Source organism: Vicugna pacos, unplaced genomic scaffold, assembly GCF_048564905.1.
Source record: "Vicugna pacos unplaced genomic scaffold, VicPac4 scaffold_5, whole genome shotgun sequence".
Lineage (NCBI taxonomy): Eukaryota > Metazoa > Chordata > Mammalia > Artiodactyla > Camelidae > Vicugna > Vicugna pacos.
Genome location: NW_027328726.1, coordinates 155,225 through 164,184, shown reverse-complemented (window position 1 = coordinate 164,184; position 8,960 = coordinate 155,225). Strand labels below are relative to the sequence as shown.

The window sequence follows — 8,960 nt, the reverse complement described above, 5'->3', positions numbered from 1 at the left end:
TCGCGTCCCGAGTGGATCTCCCAGTGGATCCCCCCCCCACAACGCGTTCGACCAGCTGTCGCGGCCCTCTCAGCTGCCCGCGGCCCGAGGGATTGTACTCCGTGTGCCTATGCGGCTTACCTGGCCTCCTGTGGCCCCAAGGATCTCTAGTTGACCGGGCGTCCTTGGTTATTGGATGATCTGGGTTGCTTCACGTCATGTAGGGATTTTTAGTTTGCATGCTTGGCTTAAGTATGTCTGTCTTTGTCTGTCTTTGTCTGTCTTTGTCTGTCTGTCTGTCTGTCTGTCTGTCTGTCTGTCTGTCTCTCTCTCTCTCTCTCTCTCTCTCTCTCTCTCTCTCTCTCTCTCTCTCTCTCTCTGTATGCGGTGTCTGTACGCATGCGTGTCCGTGTCTATGGACTTTTCTTTCTTCGGGCGGGTAGGCGTCATTTGGCTTATTTGATTTTTTTTTTTAACTTTTCTTCCCCGTGTTCCACGGTACCATCGTGTTTATCTATTCTACATGTGGAGATCCCAGTCCCGTCCCACCGCCCTTACCCCTGACAACCTCAAGTTTGTAATCTGTCGGTCTGTTTCTGTATTGTTCGTTCGTTCGTTCGTTCGTTCGTTCGTTCGTGTTTTTTTTTTGGAAATCTGTTCACCTAGGACTATAACTGTTTGTACGAAACAGATAGTAATAGAATCTCAAGCCCATCCTACCGAGAACAAAACGTTTCAAAGAGAAAGAAAGGAAGGAGAAGGGGGAAAAATAAAAGTCTCTCTATTTTCTTGCTTCCCTCTGTCACTCCTGATGGTTTAGATGTCTTCTTTTACAATTTTGTGTTTATTCTGTTTGGAATGAACGGTAGTGATCACCTTTCCGGGGATGAGTGTCTCATGTTTGTACCGTCCTGCTTCTTCTCTATTTAGAGTAGACCTGTGGATGTTTCTTTTCGCATGGGTTGAGTGTTGCAAAACTCTTTTAGTTTTTGCTTGTCTGTGAAGTTCTTTACCTCTCCTTCTATTCTAAAGGATAGCTTTGCTGGATAGAGTATCCTAGGCTGCATTGTTTTGTTTTGTTTTGTTTTGTTTTGTTTTGTTTTGTTTTGTTTTGTTTTGTGTTTCATTCAGGAATTTCAATAGATCTTGCCACTCCCTTCTGGCCTGACGTGTTTGTGGAGAGAAATCCGCTGAGAGCCTTATGGGGGTTCCCTTGGAACTCACTCTTTGTTTTTCTCTTGCCTAAAGGCATTTAGGATCATTGCTTTCTCCTTGACTCTGACCATCTGGATTAGGATAGGTCTCGGTGTGGGTCTGTTTGAGTTCTCCCTGTTTGGCACCCTCTGAGCCTCCTGGACTTGGATATCGGATTCCTTCCTTAGAGCTGGGAAATTGTCAGTCATGCTTTCTTCAAATACCTTTTCGACCCCCTTGCTTCTTCCTTCCCCTTCTGGAACCCCTATTGTGCGTAGATGGGCACGCTTTCGATGGTCCCGTAGGTCCCTGAGATTGTTTTCGTTGTTCTTTATTTGTTTTTCTCTCAGCTGTTCTGATTGGGTTCTTTCTGTTGTCCTGTCTTCTGGGCCACTTATTCGCTCCTCGGCGTGATCTAGCCTCCTTTGGACAGCCTTTAGACCACTTCTCATGTCAGCCAATGAGCTGACCAGTTCTCCTTGACTCTTCTTTAGAGCTTCGATTTCGTTTTTGACGTACAGTATACATCTAAACACTATCACTTGGAGTTCCTTCGGTACTTGGATCTCTCCTTTTTTGAAATCTTGATCTAGCAGGCCATCCGTGTCTATTTTGTGGATCGTGCTTTCAGGGAATTTCTCTGGCTCTTTTCATTGGGAGTGGTTCCTCTGCTTCCTCATGCTGCTCCTATCTCTCTGGCACTGTGGCTTAAGGAGTATCAGTTATCTATTGTGGTCCTTAAGGAGTTTAGGTATTTATCTAAAGCCTATAGAGGAATAAAACTTTAAAAGGGGGGGAGAGGGGGGGAGAGAGAGAGAGAGAGAGAGAGAGAGAGAGAGAGAGACAGAGAGAGAGAGACAGAGAGAGAGAGACAGAGAGAGAGAGACAGAGAGAGAGAGAGAGGGAGAGGGAGATAGAGGGAGATGGAGAGGGGGATAGGGGGAGAGAGAGAGACAGAGACAGAGACGGTGGGAGGGGGAGGGGGGTGGGGGAGCCGGATTTTAAAAGAATGGAGGAAAAAAAGGTTTGAAAACAGTGTACAAGCAATAATAGAAGAGCAAGTGGAAGCAGAAGAGCGATCGAGTTGAGACGTCTTCTAAAAGCCTTTAAAAAATAGAAAAGATCAGAAAATAAAACACAATTGTTTCAAAAGTAAATTTTTAAAAGGTAATCGGAAATAGAACAGATTTTAACAAGAGATAAAACACAGGATTTGAAAAGGAGGGAGAAAGAAAAGGTTTGAAGACACTGTGTAATCAATAATAGAAGAGTAAGTGGAAGCAGAAGAGCGATCGAGTTGAGACGTCTTTTAATAACCTTAATAAAAAGGAGAAAAAAAAATCGAGAAACGATATCTGAAACCTGTAAATAATCAATAACAGGAGATCTAAACCAAGAGAAGAGAAAAAGGAAAGGGGGTGGATGTTTAAAAATAAGAAGAATAAAAAGATTTTCAAGGAAACATTTAAAAGGGATTAAAACCGTCAACGTAGACGACTGTTCAAAAGTCAAGGTTAAAAAGGTAACAGAAGGTAAAACCGATAGAAGAGAGATTAAAAAAGAGAAAGGAAAAGGAAAAAAAAAGGGGGGTGGGGGGAAGGACGTGTTCCCGGCACCGCGGTCGGATGCTGCGTTCCTCCCGGGAAGGAGGGTGGCTGGCTGGCCGCCCGCCCTCTCCCGGCCCCGGTCGTTCCGCTGCTCTGTGCGGCTGTGTGCTCCGACTCGGGTCGGCGGCGCTCCTCTCCGTAGGTGGGCTCGGGGAAGACCGTGGAACCGCCCCGCCCCTAGCTGCGTCCCCAAACTCGGCTCCTTCTTAGTCATGGTGGCGCGAGTTCTCTGAGGTACCGGGGCAGAAATATCCTATCTGCCTCGGGCTGTAAACGAATCTCAGTCCTGCCTAGAAGGCTGCGGAGCCCCCGGGTGCGGATTCGAGTCTCGGCCCCGCCCCCGCCCGCATGCTGCACGCCAGAGGCTATGGCGGCTGTGGCTGCGTCCCGCCTCTCTTCTCGCGAGAAGCGCCGGTGATGGCGCCGCGGATCTGAGGAGACGGAGGCTACGGCGCCCCTCCCCCCAGGGCACACCGGCCGTGTTGCTTTGCCTTTCTTTTCCCGTCATGGACGGGGGGGGGGGCGGGTTGTTCTGCTCTGTATCCCCTCCCGGCCGCCGCCCTGGTCCTCCGCCCGGCTCGTGCGGCCTGTCCCGGCCCCTGGCTGCCGGCCTGCGACTCGGGCTGGGTGTCGCGGGGACCCTCTGTGCCCGTTTCACTTGGATCGGTCGGTCAAGGGGTGCTCTGGGTAGATCTGAGGCTCGGGGGCGCCCCCTCCGTCCCGTCGGCCTCTCCGTTGGAGAGGGGCAGTTTTGGCGAACGAGCCCTATTCCTCCTCTGCCGCTCCCTCCCCGCGGGACCGGTCCCTCCCGCACTGTTTTGCTTTTTACTCTTTCTTTTCTCCTTTTCTCCTACCAGATTTTGGGCGTCTTTGTCTTTCGAAGAGGGCGGTGTTCTGTCGGAGTTCCGCAGGTGCTCCGATTGGCCGAGTGGGTCCGTCGATGTGAGTTTTGGTGTATTTGTGGGAGAGGGTGAGCTACGAGTGTCCTTCTACTCCGCCGTCTTGCTTCTCCGCGGGTTATTTTTGAAGAGTAGGTGCTGGGGATTGAACCCTGGGCCTTTATTTTTTGCATGCTAAGCACGAGCTGTACTGCTGGATCTCTAGGCCCTCCCCACCGCAACACCCCTCCCCCCCTTTCCCACCGCCTCCATAGTACTCGATGAATCTCCTGACTAGATATCTATGCTTCCTTGGAATGGGGCCGTCCGTTTCTTCATCGGATGGATGGACGTCTGTGGATTCGTCTCGTTTCTCTCCACTGCGGTGGGTGGCATCGGGGCCTGGGGTGGGGTTGAGTGGCGTGGGCTGGGAACTGTTCTTCACGTGTAGAGGTGGAGCGGAGCGATGAGGATGGTGACTTTTTCCCCCGAGTGCTCACGCCGGGTGATGGAGGCCTGTGGTCTCACTTGGAAGAGGACTCGGGTGACTGGAACAGAGCCCGTGTGGGGTCGTTGTGGAGGGAGGAACTCCACCCCCCAGCCCCAGCCCCAGCCCCGGCACTTGTACCTCATCGAGGGACGGTCGGCCGAAAACAAATGAAAGCTGTCAGAGGTGGGGGTGGGGGTGGGGGTGAAGGGGTGGGTGTGTGTGTGTGTGTGTGTGTGTGTGTGTGTGTGTGTGTGTGTGTGTGTGTCCCCGTTCCCCGTACCACAGTCCCTGGTCGAGGCCCCCCGAGCGGAGAAACGCACGCCAGGCCGTCCGTGCTCCTGGTTGTCCGGCCGCGTGTCCCCGCCGCCCAGAGATCCCGAACCGTCCCGCTCGCTCCCCTGCCGGGTGCCGTGTGCCACCTGCCTGTCGGCCGGGCGCTATTTTAGACACTGCGAAGAAGTCGGCCGGACGGCCGGGCCGGGCCGGGCCGGGCCGAGCCGAGCCGAGCCGAGCCGAGCCGAGCCGAGCACGTCCAGGCCGAGGTGGGTGGTGCTGGGTTCAGAGGAGTGGGGTACAAGCGGGAGGCGGGCGTCGATGGAGGGGAGGGGGAGGGGGAGGGGAGCAGGGATGACGATGGGCTGGGGGGCTTGGCGTGTGGGGTGGGGGTGGGAGGGATGGTAGCCATCCTATGACTTTCTCTCCTCACCCCGCCTTTGGCAAGTCTGTTAGAGTGACGAGGTTGTGCTGGTTTCTGGCTGGTGCACACCACAGTGATTGTGTTCTTCTTTTTCCTGGTCTTTTTCAGGAACCCTCGTCCCGAGGGACTGAATCTAGTGCCCTGTGCTGCGCGGTACGACCTAGGGGTCGAATCTGCCAGGAGAGGTCTTACAAGGATCTGGAGGATCCTGGAAAACTGCTACCATCCGGAATCCTACATGGATATTCAAGATCTTGCGGATGGATGGACGGACGGAAGACGGATCGAATGGAGGCCCCGCCCCATCCCCTGGACCCCTTGGCCCAGGAGGATCGTGATGGGTCTGGAAAGGACTCTTCCGACGAGGGTCTCGGGATGGACTTTCTCGGTCCGCGGAAGGTGTTTCTGCACAAAGAGGAAGAGAGGGGCGTTCTCGGCCGGAGAGCCCGAACCGCCTCCTTTCAGGGATCCGCTCCAGTCTGGGTCGGGGTCGGGGTCAGAACGCGACCACCGACGGCTCCCCTCCCTCGTCTTGGCGCTCCAACTTGGGAAACCCTCCTCCCTGCCCCCTCACCCATCTTCTCGTCAGCCTGCCTCCAGCTTCCCCGTGCCAACTACCTCTCTCATGCTGCCGGACTTTCCTCCCCCTTGGGCCGCCAGGAAGCTCTCCCACTCCTCCACGTGCTTTGGCTTGGAATCCCTGACAAACACAAGCGGTGCTGGAGGGCGGGGCCGGGGGCAGTGGCAGAAGGACTCCCTTCATCTTATGGGAGCGACTTTTATCTCCATAGGTGGCGATTGAGAAAACACATAAAATCACTCAGAAGAATACCCATGTGTAGTCTCCCTGACCTAGATCCGTGTCTGTCTGTCTGTCTGTCTCTCTCTCTCTGTCTCTCTCTCCATTTCGCTATTCTGTGTGTGTGTGTGTGTGTGTGTGTGTGTGTGTGCCTTTCTGTCTGTCTCCCTTGTCTCTCTTTCCTCTCCTCTCCCCTCCTCTCCTCTTCCCTGTTCTCCCCTCCCTTCCCCCCTCACCCCTCCGCTCCTCTCTTCTCCCCTCCCCTCCACTCCTCTCCTCTCCCCTCGCCTCCTCTCACTTCCCCTTCCCTCCCCTCTTTTCCCTCCTCTCCTTTCCTGTCCTCTCCCCTTTTATCCCTCCTCTCCTCTGCTCGCTCTCGCGCTCGCTCTCTCTCTCTCTCTCTCTCTCTCTCTCTCTCTCTCTCCCTCTCCCCCCCTTCCCTTCCCTCCCTCCTCCCTAACCCCCCAACCCCTACCTTCACAGGGCCTCATAGATTGCAATCGGTTTCCATGAAATGTGATGAAGAGGGAATGAAGTTTAGAATGATATCCCCATGCCATCGAAACCTTCTTCCCCAGGGACAGCGAGTTATTTGTGGTTGTGTTTGTTTTTGTTTTTCTTGTTGTTGTTTTGGGGTGCAACGAGGGCACAGGAGGCGTTGGGAGTGAGGGTGATGTTTCTCTTTCTGTCTGTCTCCTCCTTAGGAAGGATTTTAAGAGGAGGGAGGACTCACAGAAATCTACCATCTCGTCTCGTACTGCAGCTGTGTTTGAGCTTCCTATACGATCTGGGCGGAACACTCCCCACCCTCACCTCAAGCCGCCATCGCCGCCCCCTCAGCCCCCACCACCCCCGTCCAGTCCCGCGCTTGGGGTGGTGGTTGGGCATGGGGGGATGTTGGCGGGGTGGTCGTTGGTGGGGGTTGGGGTGGTGGAGGAAACCAGAAAACAGACCACTGTGGCACGTGGCTGACTGGGGCTTCAGGGTGAAGGAGGATGAATAAAATGGCCGGAATTAGGCTAACGGATTGCTTCGTTTTTGGGCGGGGGGGGGGGGGAGAGGAGGGGAGGATCATTAGGTCATTCATTCATTCATTTGCTTGGGGGGGGGTGTCATTCGGTTTCTTATGCTCGCCCTTAAAACGGTCGACTCTTCTGACTGACCGGTTGCTGCTCACGGTTCCAGGCCCGTTGTTGAAACTGGAAGCTATCGATCTTACTGTTTCTACTGTATTTCAGTCATTGCAAGTCATCATCGTGCTGGGTCTCTGAGTCCTTCTCCGAGGAGAAGGTCGGTCGGTCACGGGACTACTGACCTGACAAAATAGCCTGAGTGACCAAGAAGGCCACACCTTGAGTGCTTATGAGATAATGAGATCTAACCGCCAGCCTCTATAGAATGGGTCACCTGGGAGGCATCGTGACACCATGCTGAGTCTTCTGATGAGAAAACGATTCTGTGGATGGTGATCGATGCTTGATTGTTTGAGCTATGGCTCTAGAACCACCCCACCCACTCCATCCCCAAGGTGGGTACACAGTTTTGAAGACGCTAGCCTGCTGTGAATCCCCTTTGCCCGGCAGAGCGATAAAATGACCTCTTTTCTTCTAAGCTCCAAGGCCTTGTCTCTGGATTCTTGGGCTCATCGGGGACGGGGGCCGATCTTTCGGCAACAAGCGTGCTTCAGAAACAACGGATGCCCGAGAAGGACACTCTGCCTCTCCCTCTTCTTCCGGGCCTGAAATGGGGAGGAAAAAATATCGCTTCCCCTGGAAGCCGGAGTCCAGAGCCCGCCATCCGGAGGGACTTCTGGCTTGGCCTTCTCCTGGGGTGGGGGGAGGGCACGCCACCGCACGTGTTCTTTGTCAACTCCCCGTTTCTCTCTTCTCGAGTTATCTCTTTGGGAAGGCTCCCACACTGGATGAAAACAGACAGACAGGCTGGTATCTCTCCCTACCCCACCCTTCGCCCCCCAAATGACTGAACTTCTGTCCCATCAAAATCACCACTTGTTTTCCAACGTGGCTTTCTTGGATCCTGGAGGACTGACATCAACTTAGAGCCAAGATGGGCACAGAACTGAAGGACCTTCTCGGCTGGCCTAAGAAGTCTGTCATCGTGATGTGGGAGGTATTCTTCGAGGGACCTATCTGACTAAGTGCTTGACGGCCTTTTGGACTTTGAACCAACTTGGAGATAGGAACTAGGATGAGAGGGCCCCCGAAATAGCTCAGCAAACTCTTCTCCACCCTTAGAAGAGAGACAGACAGATAGACAGACAGACAGAGAAAGAGAGAGAGAGAGAGAGAGAGAGAGAGACAGACAGACAGACAGACAGACAGACAGACAGACAGACAGTGTGTGTGTGTGTGTGTGTGTGTGTGTGTGTGTGTGTGTGTGTCTGTCTGTCTGTCTGTCTGCCTGCCTGCCTGCCTGTCTGTCTGACGGTCTGTCGGTCTGTCTGCCTGCTTATTGTAGGAACTCTCTGTCAATGGAAGTATAGTTGACTTACAATGTTGTGTTCATTTATGACGTACGGCATAGTGATTCACTTATTCACACACACACACACACACACACACACACACACACGTATACTTTTTCAGGATAGGTTATTACAAGCTATTGAACATAGTTCCCTGTGCTAGACAGTAGGACCTACTTGTGTACCTAGTTTGTATAGGGTGGTTTATATCTGCTAATCCCAAACTCCTGATTTATCCCTCCGCCTTACCCCGTTCCTCCACCCTACCCTGTCCCCTGTGTTAACCATCGGTTTCTTTTCCATGTCTGCGAGTCCAGTCTGTTTCTGTTTTGTAAATAGGTTCCTCGGAGTCTTTTTAAAATGGAGTTATTTATGTATGGATGGGTGTCTTGACTTACTTTCAGATCCCACCTAGAAGTGATGGCATAGGATATCTGTCTTTCCCTGGGTGACTGACTTCACTAAAACTATGGAACGCTTCACGCATGGGCGTGTGTCGCCCACGTTCAGGGGCCGTGCTGATCTTCTCTGGATGGTTCCCATGTTAGTCTATGTGCTGTGGCAGCAAGCGCTTTCCTTAGGGTTTTTGTCTCAACCTGAAAGCCAGCCCGGAGACTGAAGGTCTTCTAGTTGCCTCCACTATCTGCCTAGGACCCTCTCCACGAATGTTTCCCATTTTCTCTCACCCTTTTGCCTTGGCATCATTGAGTACGAAAACGCTCCGTCTCCTGAAGCCCTGCAGACGGAAGCTGGACAACGGGAGGTAAACGTCAGAGAAATGGCCACAACAGCTCCTGTGGAAACCATCCTCGGGCCTGTTTTCGGGGGAGC

At 53.1% G+C, this 8,960-nt stretch overlaps 1 non-coding gene across 1 annotated transcript; it reads right to left on the bottom strand.

Annotated features, from left to right (window-relative positions):
• Positions 1-8,592: 8,592 nt before the first annotated feature.
• Positions 8,593-8,701, bottom strand: LOC140692337 (U6 spliceosomal RNA). The gene has a single exon (XR_012067908.1). It is a non-coding gene; the product is annotated as a U6 spliceosomal RNA (small nuclear RNA).
• Positions 8,702-8,960: the final 259 nt, after the last annotated feature.